At 43.7% G+C, this 15167-nt stretch overlaps 1 pseudogene across 1 annotated transcript; it reads right to left on the minus strand.

Annotated features, from left to right (window-relative positions):
• Nucleotides 1–2940: 2940 nt before the first annotated feature.
• Nucleotides 2941–8436, minus strand: LOC147972520 (uncharacterized; annotated as a pseudogene). The gene is made up of 4 exons (XR_015603553.1): nt 7130–8436; nt 4641–5517; nt 4375–4528; nt 2941–3890 (listed from the first exon to the last, which is right to left on the minus strand). The product of XR_015603553.1 is annotated as an uncharacterized LOC147972520 (transcript).
• Between the last annotated feature and the right edge of the window lie 6731 nt (nt 8437–15167).

Raw genomic sequence — 15167 nt, forward strand, 5'->3', positions numbered from 1 at the left:
TAAATTCTTCTTTTATTGCTTTCAGTATAATATTACCTCTGTTTCGAATTATACATTTCGTATATTTTAATATAGACTACATAAGCACTGAAATGAGTGAGCAAATAGGCTAAAACATGTCTACATACATTTGATCAAGTAAAAAAGTGAAACATCTTATAATACAGAACGGAGAGAGTGCTTAACAAGCCATTTTAATCACAGAACGAACTTTTTTATTTATTCTCATTCAAACATAGCGAAGAAAGTTTTACAGAAGTAGTGTCAAAAACGCTCTTATATTATGGGACGGGGGGAGTAGTTGATTAGTACAATATTCCCTAGAGTTGGAGTTGGCTGATTTGTTGGTTCCGTTGTACTTTTGCTTTTCTTTGCACACAACATTTAATATATAAAAATTATCATAGAATAATTGTTCTACGGTTTCGGTTTCGGGGTCAAAAAAGTATATAGTTGATTCAAACATCAACAATATGACAAAAACAAATCACAAGTACTAGACTAGATGTACAGCAACAGATGCTATGAACACGGGGTATTTTTAACTTGTGAATTATTGTTGCCTTTTGCCTTTGGCTTATCATGAGGTACTTCCTCACTTCGTTGTTTTTAAATCCAGTGAGGTAGTTAGTACACTGGAGAGTTTTTCTGCCGTCAGATACTGACGATGTAGATATTGTACCCTGTAGAACTATATCATGCGAAAGTTGATCGAATTCAGGGAGCTGGTCAATTTGTTTATCTGGCCGATGCCTTTTAGCCGTCCCTGATCAGCAGGCGCACGTATAGCTGGTTGATCGTGATAGACCCATTTGGATCGTGGTAGGCTAGATCTTTCCAGTAACTTATCTTCTTTGGGTGCGGATGAGCTCGATCCAGAGCCGGCCATGATGATGTAGGGGCCGGTGATGGCAGAGGGATTGAAACGGAGAGGTGGAAGTGGTGCTTCCCGTGAGCACTGTGATTGCCCTAGATCGGAAGGGGATTTCGGTGGGGAGTCTGGCGGCGCGGTGAACCTCGTACCGTGCGCCCCGGCCCCCACCTCTTTATATATCGCAGGTCACAGGGACCCACCAACCATAGAACGGTTGGGCGCCCATGATCAGGGCGCGAATAGATCAGGGCCCGATGGGCCATTGAGCCCACTCGGTGGAGAGATCAACCTAACATTCTCCCCCTTGATCTCAACTTTTACTTTTAACCTTATACTTTCTAGTTTATTTGTTTCATCACATATTGGTACATAGAGCATGTTTCATCGTCACAGCTTAATTGCCGTTAGAATCATACAGCTACAACATACGTTATGATCAGAAACAAATTCTGTTCCTTTTGGGCCTATCCAGGAATCATAAGGCTTTCTCTTAAACCCATGCCAGCTATGTGTTCCTTGAACACATTGGGTGGTAAGCCTTTCGTTAGCGGATCCGCAAGCATATCCTTTGTCCTTATATGATCGAGACTTATAGTTTGATCCTGGATTTTATCTTTCACAACATAATACCTTATCTCTATTGTTTTGGCAGCATTACTCGACTTGTTGTTGTGAGCGTAAAATACTGCGGGTTGGTTGTCGCAGTACATCTTTAGTGGTTTGTGAATACAATCTACCACTTTCAAGTCGGGTACAAATTTCTTTAGCCATATCGCCTGCCCCGTGGCTTCGAAGCATGCTATGAATTCTGCATACATCGTGGATGATGCAACTATCGACTGTTTGGAGCTTTTCCACGAAATAGCTCCCCCAGCGAGAGTGAAGACGTATCCTGACGTGGATTTTCTATCATCTCTATCCCCCGCAAAATCTGCGTCTGAATACCCTTTTATCTCTAGGGAATCAGTTCTCCTGTATATTAGCATGTAGTCCTTCGTGCCTTGCGCATAACGCAATGCTTTCTTTACCATCTTCCAGTGCTCCATGCCTGGATTCTCTTAATATCTACCGAGTACCCCGGTGATAAAAGCTAAGTCAGGGCGAGTGCACACTTGTGCATACTGTAAGCTGCCAACTGCCGAAGCATATGGTACTGCTTTCATTTGATCGATCTCGTACTGGTTCTTGGGACATTGGAATTTCCCAAAACTATCGCCCTTGACTATAGGAGCAGGTGTGGCTTTACTCGCATGCATATTATACTTTTTAAGAACCTTTTCTAAATATGCTTTCTGCAATAGTCCTAAGACTCCATTGTTCCTATCTCGATGAATTTCTATGCCCAAAACATATGATGCTTCACCAAGATCTGTTATGTCAAAATTTAAGGATAAGTATTTCTTTGTTTCTTGTAGTAGACTAACATCACTACTAGCAAGCAGGGTATCATCCACATACAAGATTAGGAAAATATATTTCCCATTTTTAAACTTTGCATAAATGCAATTATCCTCAACATTTTCTTTAAATCCAAAACTTTTAATCGTTTGATTAAACTTTAGATACCACTACCGAGAGGCTTGTCTTAATCCATAAATGGATTTCTTCAGGCGGCATCCCATATTTTCCTTGCCTTCCATGATAAAACCCTTAGGTTGTTTCATGTAGACATTTTCTTTTAAGTCACCATTTAGAAATGTCGTCTTAACATCCATTTGATGTAACTCTAAATCAAGATGAGCAACTAATGCCATTATGATTCTGAAGGAATCCTTACATGAGACTGGAGAAAATGTCTCATTGTAATCTATCCCTTCTCTTTGTGTAAATCCTTTTGCCATGAGTCGTGCTTTATACTTTTCTATATTCCCTTTAGAGTCATACTTAATTTTGTAGACCCATTTACAGCCTACTGTTTTGGCTCCTTTAGGAATTTCCTCTAAGTCCCAAATATCTTTGGAACTCATCGATTTCATCTCGTCTTCCATTGCCTTCATCCACATCGATGAATGAGGGCTTCTCATGGCTTCTTCATATGAGGTGGGATCTTTTTTCATATGAACCATTTATGTGTTATAAACTTTAAAGCCAGTAGAAATAGCTGAATTTCTTGGTCTTGTAGACCTTCTAAGGGCCTCAGTTTCTGGCACGTTCTGTGCCTCAACTTCTGGCACTTCTTCTAAAATTTGCTGTTGCACCTCCCTTTCATGCTCAACAACGGGTTCAGTCGGCTCCTGACGGACAGGTTCCGGGTCTACCCCCAAGGTTGTCATGGGTGGAGTTGCAACTGGTAGTGAGAAAAATGGCTCCTGAATCATCGGATTAGGTGCATGCACCCTCTTCTCCTCAAGATCAATTTTCCGAGCTACCAAGCTCCCCCTCATCATTTCGTCCTCAAGGAAGACTGCATGTCTTGTTTCTACAAACTTTGTATATCTGTCTGGGCAGTAGAAACGAAAACCTTTTGATCTGTCTGGATAGCCAATGAAGTGGCAACTAACTGTTTGGGGATCTAACTTTGCAATGTTTGGATTAAACATTTTGGCCTCAGCAGGGCACCCCCACACCCTGAAGTGTTGTAGGGAGGGTACCCTTCCTGTCCATAGCTCGTACGATGTTTTGGGCACCAACTTGCTTGGTACTCTATTGAGAATGTGAATGGCGGTTTTAAGCGCCTCCATCCATAATCCCAATGGCAAGTCGGAATAACTCATCATGTTGCGCACCATATCCATAAGTGTACGGTTGCGCCTTTCAGCTACTCCGTTTTGCTGAGGTTCACCCGGCATTGAATACTGGGCAACTATGCCAGTCTCCTGTAAGAACTTTGCAAAAGGTCCGGGGACTTGGCCATATGGAGTGTGCCGACCGTAGTACTCTCCCCCACGGTCGGACCTTACTATCTTTATTCTTTTATCATGCTGATTTTCAACTTCAGCTTTGAATATTTTAAATTTATCCAACGCTTCAGATCTTTCTTTGATTGGATAAATATAACCATAGCGAGAGTCATCATCTGTGAATGTTATGAACGAGTCATATCCATCCACACTTTTCACCGGAAATGGTCCACAAATGTCGGTGTGGTTTCTAGTGTGCTTGAGCTATGGATTGCACCTTTTTTAATTTGTTTTATATACTTTCCTTCAATGCAATCTACACATTATTCTAAGTCTGAGAATTCTAACTGTGGAAGAATTTCACTTTTGACTAATCTTTCTATTCTCCCCTTCGAAATATGGCCCAAGCGACAGTGCCATAATTTCGATGAGTCAAATGTTCTCTTTCTTTTCTTTTGTTCTTTATTCGACGCAGAAACATGCTCATTCACATTGCATACAGAATGCACTTCTTCACGAAGTGATAACAGATAAAGCTCATCATTAGTAAAGCATTACCAACATAAGCATTATTATACCAGATGGCACACTTGCCATGTCCAAAATAACACTCATAATTTTCTTTGTCCAAACATGAAACGCTAATTAAGTTTCTATTACATGAAGGAACATAAAGAATATCTCTAAGTAGAAGCTTGAATCCATCAGCTAACTCCAAGGAGATGTCGCCGACAGCTTCAACTTCTGCTTTTATTCCATTGGCTACTTCAATGCCTCCTTCTCTTCTTAGCGTAGTCCAGGTCGAATGGAATCCCTGTAAACAATTTGCAACATGAACAGTTGCCCCTGAGTCAATCCACCAAGTAGATTTTGAAAACTGTGTGTACAAGGATTCATTTACTAAGGAAACAATGTTGTTACCTTGCTTTGCCATTAAGGACTTCGGCCAACACAGGGCAGTCTTTCTTGTAATGCCCGGTCTGCTTACAGTGGAGGCAAGTGTCTTTGTCCATTGGGAAAGACTGTTGCTGACGCTGATGCTGATAGGGAGCTTTTCCTTGTGGTTTGAAGGAGAACTTTTGTTGTTTTGATTGTAGTTCTTTTTCTTATGATCCTTCACATAGTTGAGTGTTCCACCACGTGAAGCTTTTAGTCTGTCCTTTTCTTGGACACACATAGAAATTGTCTTTTCTATGTCCCATGTTCCAGGTGACATATTATAATTCACAACAAAAGTTTCAAACTCCTTTGGCAGTGAAGCCATGACAAGGTGGACCAGGAGCTTTGGTTTGATCTCCAGATCCTCATCCATAGGCTTTAACTTTGCTGCCATATTGCTCATCCTCAGGATGTGCTCTCTTATTCCACCACCTGTGTATTGTTCCGTCACAAGTTGTTTTAACACCTGGGTGGCATATATCTTTGAAGAGTCAGTGAACTGGCTCTTTATCTTTGTCAGCAACTCCGCTGTTGAAGCGCACTCTGCAATGGAGCCCACAATGGTGCTCTCAATTGTATTCTTTATAAAGGCCATGCATTTTTTATTTGCATTGACCCACTTTTGGTTGGCTATGATGTAGGACATCTCCAAAGGAGCATAATCCCCCTTCCTTTTAGCCCATGCAGCATCATCCTCAGTAGTCTCTCTTACTGGCTCTGTAGGTCTGACCGGTTGTGGTTCATCCAGAACCCAGTCCAGATCAGCACAAACAAATGCCAGTTCAACTTTCTTCCTCCACTCAGTGTGGTTGTCACCTCTGAGTGTCGGAACTTCTTTTAGGCAACTCATCAAGTGAAAGCCTCCTTAAATCACAATTTAAGTGACATCAATATAACAATCATATGCATTAATCTAACGTTGGTCAAATTAAACATATAATTGTCTATGCAATTAAATCTATATTACTATTGGGCAAAATATTAGAAATAAATGCACCTTTAATTTCAATAATAAAATATGGTCATGTTATTAACAACGTTGGTCATAAGAATAACATAAACATATTTATTCTAATTATAACTTTAACATGCTCTTTTAATAAAACTCTCTAAACTTTTATTTTCAAGAAAAAAAGAGCAATATTAATTCTGTACACAGCGGAAAAACAAGAATAAAATCATGAACTTTTTATTCTTGGCGGAAACTTTTCTTTGATCAAATGAAAAAAATTCATGAAATTATTTAATTTCTTTATAAAAATTCATGAACAATTTGGAAATTTTCTTTTTATATATTTCCAGGAACTTTTCTACTTTTCTATTTTCTAAGCAAAAATTTCGTTGGAAAAACTTTGCATAGAAAACAATATTACAATCTATCCAAAACTCTGGACAGAAAACCAAAAAAAATTAAACTGCAGCGCAGCTACAGCCTCTGCCGGACGCGCGAGGCCCGAAACAGAAAAGGCCGGCCCACAGTCTGGCCTGAGCTCTACGGCGCGCGAGCCGCTGTGACACGGCCTGGGCTGACCGTGGCTGCGGCCTCTGTGCTTTTCGGCCCAAAAGCCCGCTGTGGCTAGGGTTTTCCTCAGGACCGCCGGATCAAATCGGACGGACGCCCGGTGTCCTCGCTGGATCAAAACCAAGACCCAGCTCTCTCTCGACCGAAACCCTAGTCATTCTTTTCTCCTCCCCCGCGCCGCTCTTTCCATTCCTTTCTCTCTCAGCGGCGAGGCAGAGAAGATCTGCAGCGCTCCGGCCGGCCGCCCCGGCCGCCGGCGACGGCGGCGACAGACACCGGGCGAGAGCACCGGCCGCCGGCGACGGCGTCTACCACCGCGCCGTGTGTGCCTCTCCCTTCCCTTTCCTTCTCTTTGCGTGAGCCTCCTGTGGCAGAAAGAGAGAGAGGAGCCGTCTCCGATCTGTCTCCTCGCCCTGTCTGTGATGCAGCGGGTCGGGGCTCCGCCGGCCGCCGGCGACGACAACGCGCCACCGCGCCGTGCGAGCACTCTTTTCCCCTTCCCCTTCTTTTCTTTTTACTGTCTCCATCCACCTCCTCCCCACAGAGAGAAAGAGAGGCAACTGCCGCACAATGGCGACCTAGATGGACGGAGAGGCTTCGCCCCTGCCGACCCCTTCGCCGGTCGCGCGTTCCCCTTGCGGTGAGCGCGCCGCCGTCGAATGGATCGGTGGTGGTGATCTTTGCCCCTGAAAAGGGGTGGTGTTCTTCTTCTCGATGCCTCGGATTGCCAATGCGCATCGAGATCGAGAGGAATGGCGCGGCCTTGCGGCGGCGCTACTTTTTTCGTTTCCTTGAAGGATTCGTTCTTTGCCCTGCCTAGGGTTCTTGGGGGGAGGGAATCTCTATTTCTTTCTCTGTTTTATCTTTTTACCGAAAAACATCTAACCAAGATGGCCTGATACCATTGATAGACCCACTTGGATCGTGGTAGGCTAGATCTTTCTGGTAACCTACCTTCCTTGGGTGCGGATGAGCTCGATCCAGAGCTGGCCATGGTGATGTAGGGGCCGGTGATGGCAGAGGTATCGAAACGGAGAGGTGGAAGTGGTGATTCCCGTGAGCACTGCGATTGCCCTAGATCGGAAGGGGATTTCGGTGGGGAGTCTGGCGGCGCGGTGAACCTCGTACCGTGCGCCCCGGCCCCCACCTCTTTATATATTGCAGGTCACAGGGGGCCATCAATCATAGAACGGTTGGGCGCCCCCGATCAGGACGCGAATAAATCAGGGCCCGATGGGCCGTTGAGCCCACTCGGTGGAGAGATCAACCTAACAGATCGATGCATGGCTGGTAGGGATTACGCCTTGGATTAATTTCTCAACGAAGTTTTGGACCACACTTGTTCTGACTCAACATCGATCCAAAATTAGTAATAGGACAAATACCTATATGTGTTCAGTTCTAACGGCGATTAGACAAGCAACATGTATACTTCTTAAACGAATTCCCAAATTGCCGCTAATCTTTGGCCTTGCCTCCCTATCATACCTAAGTTGCCGATATTTTACGGACTCCTCCTGGTCCTAAGTTATGCATCTAAGATGCCGAATTGGTAGCTACGTTGCTCAGCACTAGGGTGCATCCAGCTCTGCCCATAGACTACCCTCGATCAGCTCTAGCCCCCTCTCTCCATTTGCACAGGCTTCGTTAATGAAAGCTTCTAAGATGTCGTGTGAATTCGTTCATTCAGATAAGCATGTAAGTTCCCATTGCCTCTCGATCCTACCTAGCTAGCGATATTCTACGCACCCTACCTAGTTACTTTGCTGAGCACCCTAGTGCATGTCCTCAATCAGCTTGTGTCTCCTTCATCTATCGACGCCGATGTGGCACTCTATCTCGTGTTGCTTTTATAATGCCACGTTATGCAAGCATGCATGTCTCCTGTGTGTCCTTCAGCCAAGAGTTACTTAATCACCATGTTGCTATTAGTAGACTTACAACTACCATTGCAACTTAATCACCAGAAGAAAAAAAACACTGCAACTTAAGTAGTCCCTCTGACCATCCAACATGCTGCCAACTGCTAGACGCTTTGCCATTATCATGCTCCCTTTGTTCCTATCCTTTTCTCTCGTTTTTGTTTCCTTCAAAACCAACTCTGCAACAAGACAATGGAAACCAACTATCCACAGAAATACAAATAGTAAGCTATATCTTGAACTATAAAAAGTAGTAGATGCCACCATAATAATCTAATTAAGCCTCAACAAATGTGTTTTTGCGCTGAAAGGCGCTGTCCAACAATATAAACAATTGGGTGCAACTACTAATTCCACATGGGTCAGATATTCCTTTGTAGCTATTAATAGAACATTTCTTGAGTTTTCTCCTGGGTATTTGGCTTACCAAATTTACATCCATTCTTTCCTTGTTGCACCACAGATTCGAAAAAAATGGATCGAAATACCTTGAACGTACAGTGGTATATATGAAAAAGCAGAAAAATAAAATGGTATAAGGGGAAGCTCCTAATTGATCCCGAGCACTAGTTTCAATTTGTACTGCCAGATTAATCGCTGCTTAAGTGACAATGAAAGGGTCCAATATAGGGCCATTCCGCGTTAAAATAGACAACTCTGCAGGCAGCATCGTCATTCATACTACTTATGAAACTCCAGAGAAAGCATGAGGTAATATAACATGAAAAAAAGAAAATAAATAAATCTGGCAGATGGTGAAGAGTTGAAGACGTCCAAAACTCCATTACCCATATTGCAAGTCGAAAGCAAACGTTATAGCATTCTACAAAGTGAGAGACCGTTGATATCATTTTCGTACAACTAATGTGCAACAAGGAGATGAATCGACAGATTTGGGTTTGGGTTTCATCCAAACAGGTAGGCTACCACGCAATGATCGAGAAGAACTCAATGTACGTCCCTTCAGGCCGTTCCTTAGCATCGCGCCTACGTCTATGAAATCAACTGCTACCACGTCTTAGGCGATGTATGTGCAAGCTGATCCGTATGCACCTCCAGCGACCATGCCTCGCGAAACTCGCGTGTGTGATTTCTCGATACCTCCCATTCCTATTCGTATAGTACCGTTGATGAGACCTGCTAGCTAGGTACAAAACCACTACTATTAAGAAAGGGAGGTGTGCCGCTCGAGCATATGCACAAACTAAGCACACCAATGTAAGTACTAGTGCTTATGCTTTGCACTTGCTCGTTTTAAATAAGTGTACGCTTGGATCCGTGCGGTCATCAATGGCCCGCTTATACAAATTGAAGCAGCAAGGGCATCTTCAACACAGATCCTTAAATTGCCCCCAACCATCCGGACCGTGCGGTCCAAATGTGTTTTGCCATCTAATATGGTTTTGTATCGGTCCACTCGATGGTTCTGAGGTTGAAGTTATTTTTCGCACAAACCGCGCGCGGGGGGAGGGGGGGGGGCGTCTGGATCGCAGCCAAATGGACGTCCGGCAACCCTCGCCCACCCAAAAACTCTCTCCATGGCCAGCTTGGTTTCCCGCCCAAAGCGGTTAACGTCGCATTCATGCCAGTACAAAGCAAACACGACCTGTCACCAGAGCCGACATTGAAAGCGGCGCACCGGCCGAGAACGTCTCTCATGCCAGGTGCACGCGCCTTCTTCGTGTTCAAATAGCAACACGTATGTCTGCCTCCCTCCATTAAATGTGTGCGGTTGCCGAGGAACCTACTCCGACGCCCTCATGTGAACCCCACCCGTCCGTGTGTGTGTGTCGGCCACCATTAACCACCTCGCCGCTTGGCCTGCCTTCCGGTCTCTATTTGAACATTAGTCCCCGGCAACAGCCGCATCCAACCTCCTTTGCTCCCTATCTGCTCTCGGCAACACTCTCGCCATGGCTTCTGTCGGCTCCAAAGCCCTATGGACATTCTGTTGTCGAGAAAAAGGAGATCGCCGCCATTGTGGTAGACGACCTATGGACATTCTGTTGTCGAGAAAAAGGAGATCGCCGCCATTGTGGTAGACGAACCAGCTCTCCAGAGGTAAGCACGGGAGACAAGCCAATTGCAGAGGCGGCCGACGATGAGCCACCGCCACGGTCCCTACTTAAACGAAACAAACACGGTTCATTTTATAAAGAATACCTAGAACTATTCTAGCACAGCTGGTCTTCTGATCCAATTGGTTGGTACGCTCCCTACTTAAACGAAACAAACACGGTTGGATTCACAGCGAAAGCACTATTTTTTGGATTTTAGAAACAGAAAAACATAATAGTAGAAGGAAGTGGGATGGGCCGGCCCGCAGTGTACAGGGGGTGTGCGCCCTGTACCAATTTGCCTGTATTCGGCGCTTAAGGCGCCGAATAGCATTTGGCTCGCTAACTTGTAGGCTGTAGACTCCACGCTCCTTTTATTTAGAAAAAGCTTCCACGCTCCTGGTCCAAGCGCCGTGCCAGCCTCTAGCTCATGCGCTAGGCAGCCCAAGGCCCAGGCCCAAATGCCAGCCTCCAGCTCGTGCGCCAACCGCGTTGCACAATTCAGTACCACCTTGTGGAGCGAGCAACAGCGAGATGGGTGGATAGCTATAAAAGGAGGGGTGACGGGAAGGATCGGGTTAGCTCTTCGGTTGTTTAACACACACCGAAGCTAGCTTTGGTTATTTCGGTTTAACTAAAAACCGTCCGGTTTCTAAGCGAAAAAAACGAATGTTAAACGGTTTCTATATTTGGGAACTGAACCTGAAACCTGAAAAACCCGAAATTTCTGTTCGGTTTGGTTTTTTGTTTTCGGTTCGGTTTTGCACACCCTGAGCCAACTGCCTAGATGAGTTGCCGGCATCATGCTCCCTTTATTCCTACCCTTTGGTTTCTTCCTTCAAGAGCACAACAACAACAACAACAACAACAACAACAACAACAACAAGACAACTAAACCCAACAATCTACATAAATACAAACACTGAGATAAGAAAATAGCGGAGATCAAGTTCGAGTTCTTGCAAAAGAAAGTTCATTACTAAATAATGGTATCTTGAACTATGAAAAGCAGGAGATGCTAGCACAATCTGAGTAAACATTAACAACTGTGTTTTTGCGATGAAGTGTGTTGTCTGACCATATAGCAAACACTTGGGTGCCTCTAAGAGGGAGAACCGGACAACATAGAAGCCATGTGACTATGTTCCCAAAATAAACATATATAGGAGGTCTGGATACAACGCCACAACACGCACAATGACACCTAAGCTCCACGACAACGACCCTAGGAGGGAGAACGGTGCAAAGCGTCTGAACTGTCGAGTCCGAAACAAACAAGTGTCTTCACCCAAAACCTGACACGAAGAGGAGAACTACGAAAACATTCTCAAGAGGAGAGTGGCATCCTGGGCGTTACCGCCGTCGGCACCAAAGCGCAAAGCTTTGGCTCGGAAGCTGCCCCATGTCAGCACGAGGCATCTAGAACCGCCGCAGCGAGCACAAATCTCCAGACCGGGATTTGGGCGTCACCACTGCAACCGACATCGAACGAGCCCAAGCTACCCGCAGCGACACCCCTGGCCGCCCATACGACCAAGACGCATAGCTGCCACCGCTACCACGATGCCTGTAGAAGGGCCAACCATGCGGACCGCCATCCGCGGCCGCCGCCCCGGCATTCATTTCTGGAGACACCACCAACCATCTATATCATGACACACCACCACACCAGCTTAGCGCTCTAGCTAGCTGGTGACCTCGTGCTGCTTTTATAAAGCCTCATTACGCAAGTATGCTTGCTCATGTGCTTTCTTCAGCCAATAGTTAGTGCTAGTGGTTGATAAACTAGCAAAGTTACCCGAGGAAACTGCATAAACCCCAAACTGTGACTGTTGGTTTTGCATAGAACATCTACCCTGTGGGTTTTGCATGAGCCAACTAAAATTGCAAATATCTCCGAAACGTGTGCTCCAAATGAGATCGATTTTTTTATCACACTAGTAGTGGGTATCATTATGATTTACTGGGATTTTTTTCATTTTTCAAATTATTGAATTTTGAAACAAAATTTTGAATGAGCTCGATAAGGAACATCACGCCTGGTGCGACGGAATCAATTGGTTGCCCATGCCAACCAACTTGATTTCTCACGCCTGGTGCGCGGAATCAAGTCCGCTCTATATCAACGTCAGAACCTACTGGGATGTGGACTCCTGCTTAGAGAGGAAACGAGCATGTCCATACTGTTCTTCAGCTCGCGAGCTAAGTTTCTCAAGCATAATCCAAAGCCAACTCCCAAACTGTCCATCACGGACAAGAGACAAGAGTATTTGTTGACAACGAAAAGCTCAACGTCGTGCAAACTGGTTGATTTTGTTACACATCTAAGTTCCTATTGCCTCCCAATCCTACCTAAGCCGGTGAAAACTTTACAGACTCTAGCTATAGCTCATCACTATGGTGCATGCGCTTTGTTGCTCTAGCTCGTGGCCTCCTGCTTTTATAGAGCCACGTTATGCATGTCTCATGTGTGTCCTTGACACAATAGTTACTGCTAGTTGATACGGTGGATCGCAGCTTGCCTGCGTATACACATGGATGCCTCATCAGACAAACACACATTTTCAACTTTCCATAGATGCACTACCTTGCACGCATGCATCTTCACAATAAAAGTAGAACTAGCAAACGCCGGCATGCAGTTACAATTACCATTCACCATTGCAACTTAAGCACCGAAAAACAAAAGTTCAACTTAAGCAATCGCTCTGACCATCGAACATGCAGCCAACTACTACTTCGATGATTTGTCATTATCATGCTCCTTTTGTTCTTATGCTTTGCTCCCAGATACTTATACATATTCTTTATATATTACTGCACAATTATTCTCCCATGTCCATAGCTTCCATCCACTGAAATGAGCTTACCTAGGACCCAATTCATCCCAGCCAAATTTAACTCAACTCTATTTATATCAAGCAGATCTCGGAAACATGCAAACTGGTACTTCATCCATCCCATAATATAGGATGTTGTTACAACCTTTTTTTGGCGGGTGAAGATGCTATTACAACCAATATATTAGTACATTTGGCGTAGGAAGTAGTTTTTACCCTCTAGGGTTGTGAAAAAAGATGTATCTGCTGCAATTGCAGGTTCAAGTCCAAATTGAAAAACGATATCTGTATATGTAACTGGAAAAGATGTACCATTAAGTAGTTGGACAGAACAAATGAAGTTGAGGTTGTGCAATAAGTAGTCAACCAAAATGACATGTGCAACGAAAAATATTCTGGACTTCGGACTTTTTCCAGAGATCATAGAAAAACACACATTAGCTAAATGTACGGTGATGATGCTTGGTTTCGATGCCACTGTATATATAGCTTTCTTGTGGAGTCTGTATGAATTTCTTTCGCCTATGAATGCATTACCACTAGTAGAAAAAGGGCCTTTAGTCCCGGTTCTGGTTTGAACCGGGACTGTAACACCAACCGGTACTAAAGGAAATTTTCTGATTTTTTTTTGAAATTTTTTTAAATTTTTTTTTATTTTAACCTCTAATCTCTAATCACCCCTCCTCAATTTAATCTCTAATCACCCTTCATCATTTCAAATCATCTAACTTCCCACACGGTCACCCATCCTCCCACTCCCCCAGCCTGAGCACGCTTAACTTCCGGGTTCTATTCTCCCTCGTTTCCAAGTCTGCACTCGTCGTTTTCCTGACAATAGTAAGATGTTAATCCTATTAACCCTCAGGAGTTTAGCTTGAGCATGAAGTCACACATTTCACTGTTTGATTTTGAAACTATTGTTCTAAAAAACAATAATTTTTTAGTAACACTAATATTTCTTGAATAAGTAGTTTGACCATTGTTTGACCACAGTTTGACCATAGTTTGACCAGATTTGACCAAAGTTCAAAAAAACTGAAATAATTATTTAATAACACTAATATTCTTGAATAATTATTTAGTAACACTAATACTTCTTGAATAAGTAGTTTGACCATAGTTTGACCAGATTTAATGAAAATTTAAAAAAAACTGAAATTTGAGCATAACTTTTTTTCCTTTTGGAATTTGAGGATTCTACAAATTTGCAAACAGGCCGTAGGCGGTCTCCATCGGATGTAACTTTTCGAGTAGATGATTTTTCATATAAAAAACTTTTTAATCCGAGTTCGTATGCAAAAGTTATGCCCATTTTACAAATTCCAGAGAGATTTTGTAAATAAAGTCGAAATTCATATTTGTAAATTTTCCCAACAACTAGACCACATATCACATGGGAAACTTATTTTATTTTATTTTTTTGACATTTCCATCATTTTCTTTTGTTTTTTCTAAAACTGAAAAGGCGGTCCACAGGGGGGGGAGAGAGTTTGAAAATGGGACCTTTAGTACCGGTTCGTGCCATGAACCGGAACTAATGCCTCAAAGCCCATTAGTCCCGGTTGGTGGCACCAACCGGGACTAAAGGTCTAACCTTTAGTACCGGTTGGTGCCACCAACCGGGACTAAAGGGTCCAGGTGAACCAGGACTAATGCCTTAGCCGCACGAACCGGGATAAATGCATCCATTGGTCCCGGTTCTGGACTGAATCGGGACTAATGGGCTTACCCGGCCTGGACCAAAGCCCCCTTTTTTACTAGTGTACCATGAGCATGACTCGGATAGATCTGATCATTTGAAAGCATGTCAGATAGACAGTGGAATGAAACGTCATAGCATTCTCGTCCTCTCTCTAATAAATTGGACCTTGTCCTATATATATATATATATATATATATATATATATATATATATATATATATATATATATATATCTTTGAAACTATGTTGAGACACGTTGAGATGTTTCGTACCTCAGGTTGATTATTCCTCCCTGGGTTCATATGAAATTTTGAAGATTTGAGTCTGAGCACTTGAGAAAAGATCTCCTCCCTAGGTTCAAAGGCCCCTTTTGATAACATGGGCAATACCTAAGACTCAAGTGATATTGGATCCTAAAAAGTCAAGTCCTTAATATCAAATTCTAAAGGGCCCGGGGGCCGGGGTGCCCTT

The sequence above is a fragment of the Triticum urartu genome, chromosome 5A (genome assembly GCF_056163025.1).
Source record: "Triticum urartu cultivar PI428250 chromosome 5A, HENAU_Tu73, whole genome shotgun sequence".
Classification (NCBI taxonomy): domain Eukaryota; kingdom Viridiplantae; phylum Streptophyta; class Magnoliopsida; order Poales; family Poaceae; genus Triticum; species Triticum urartu.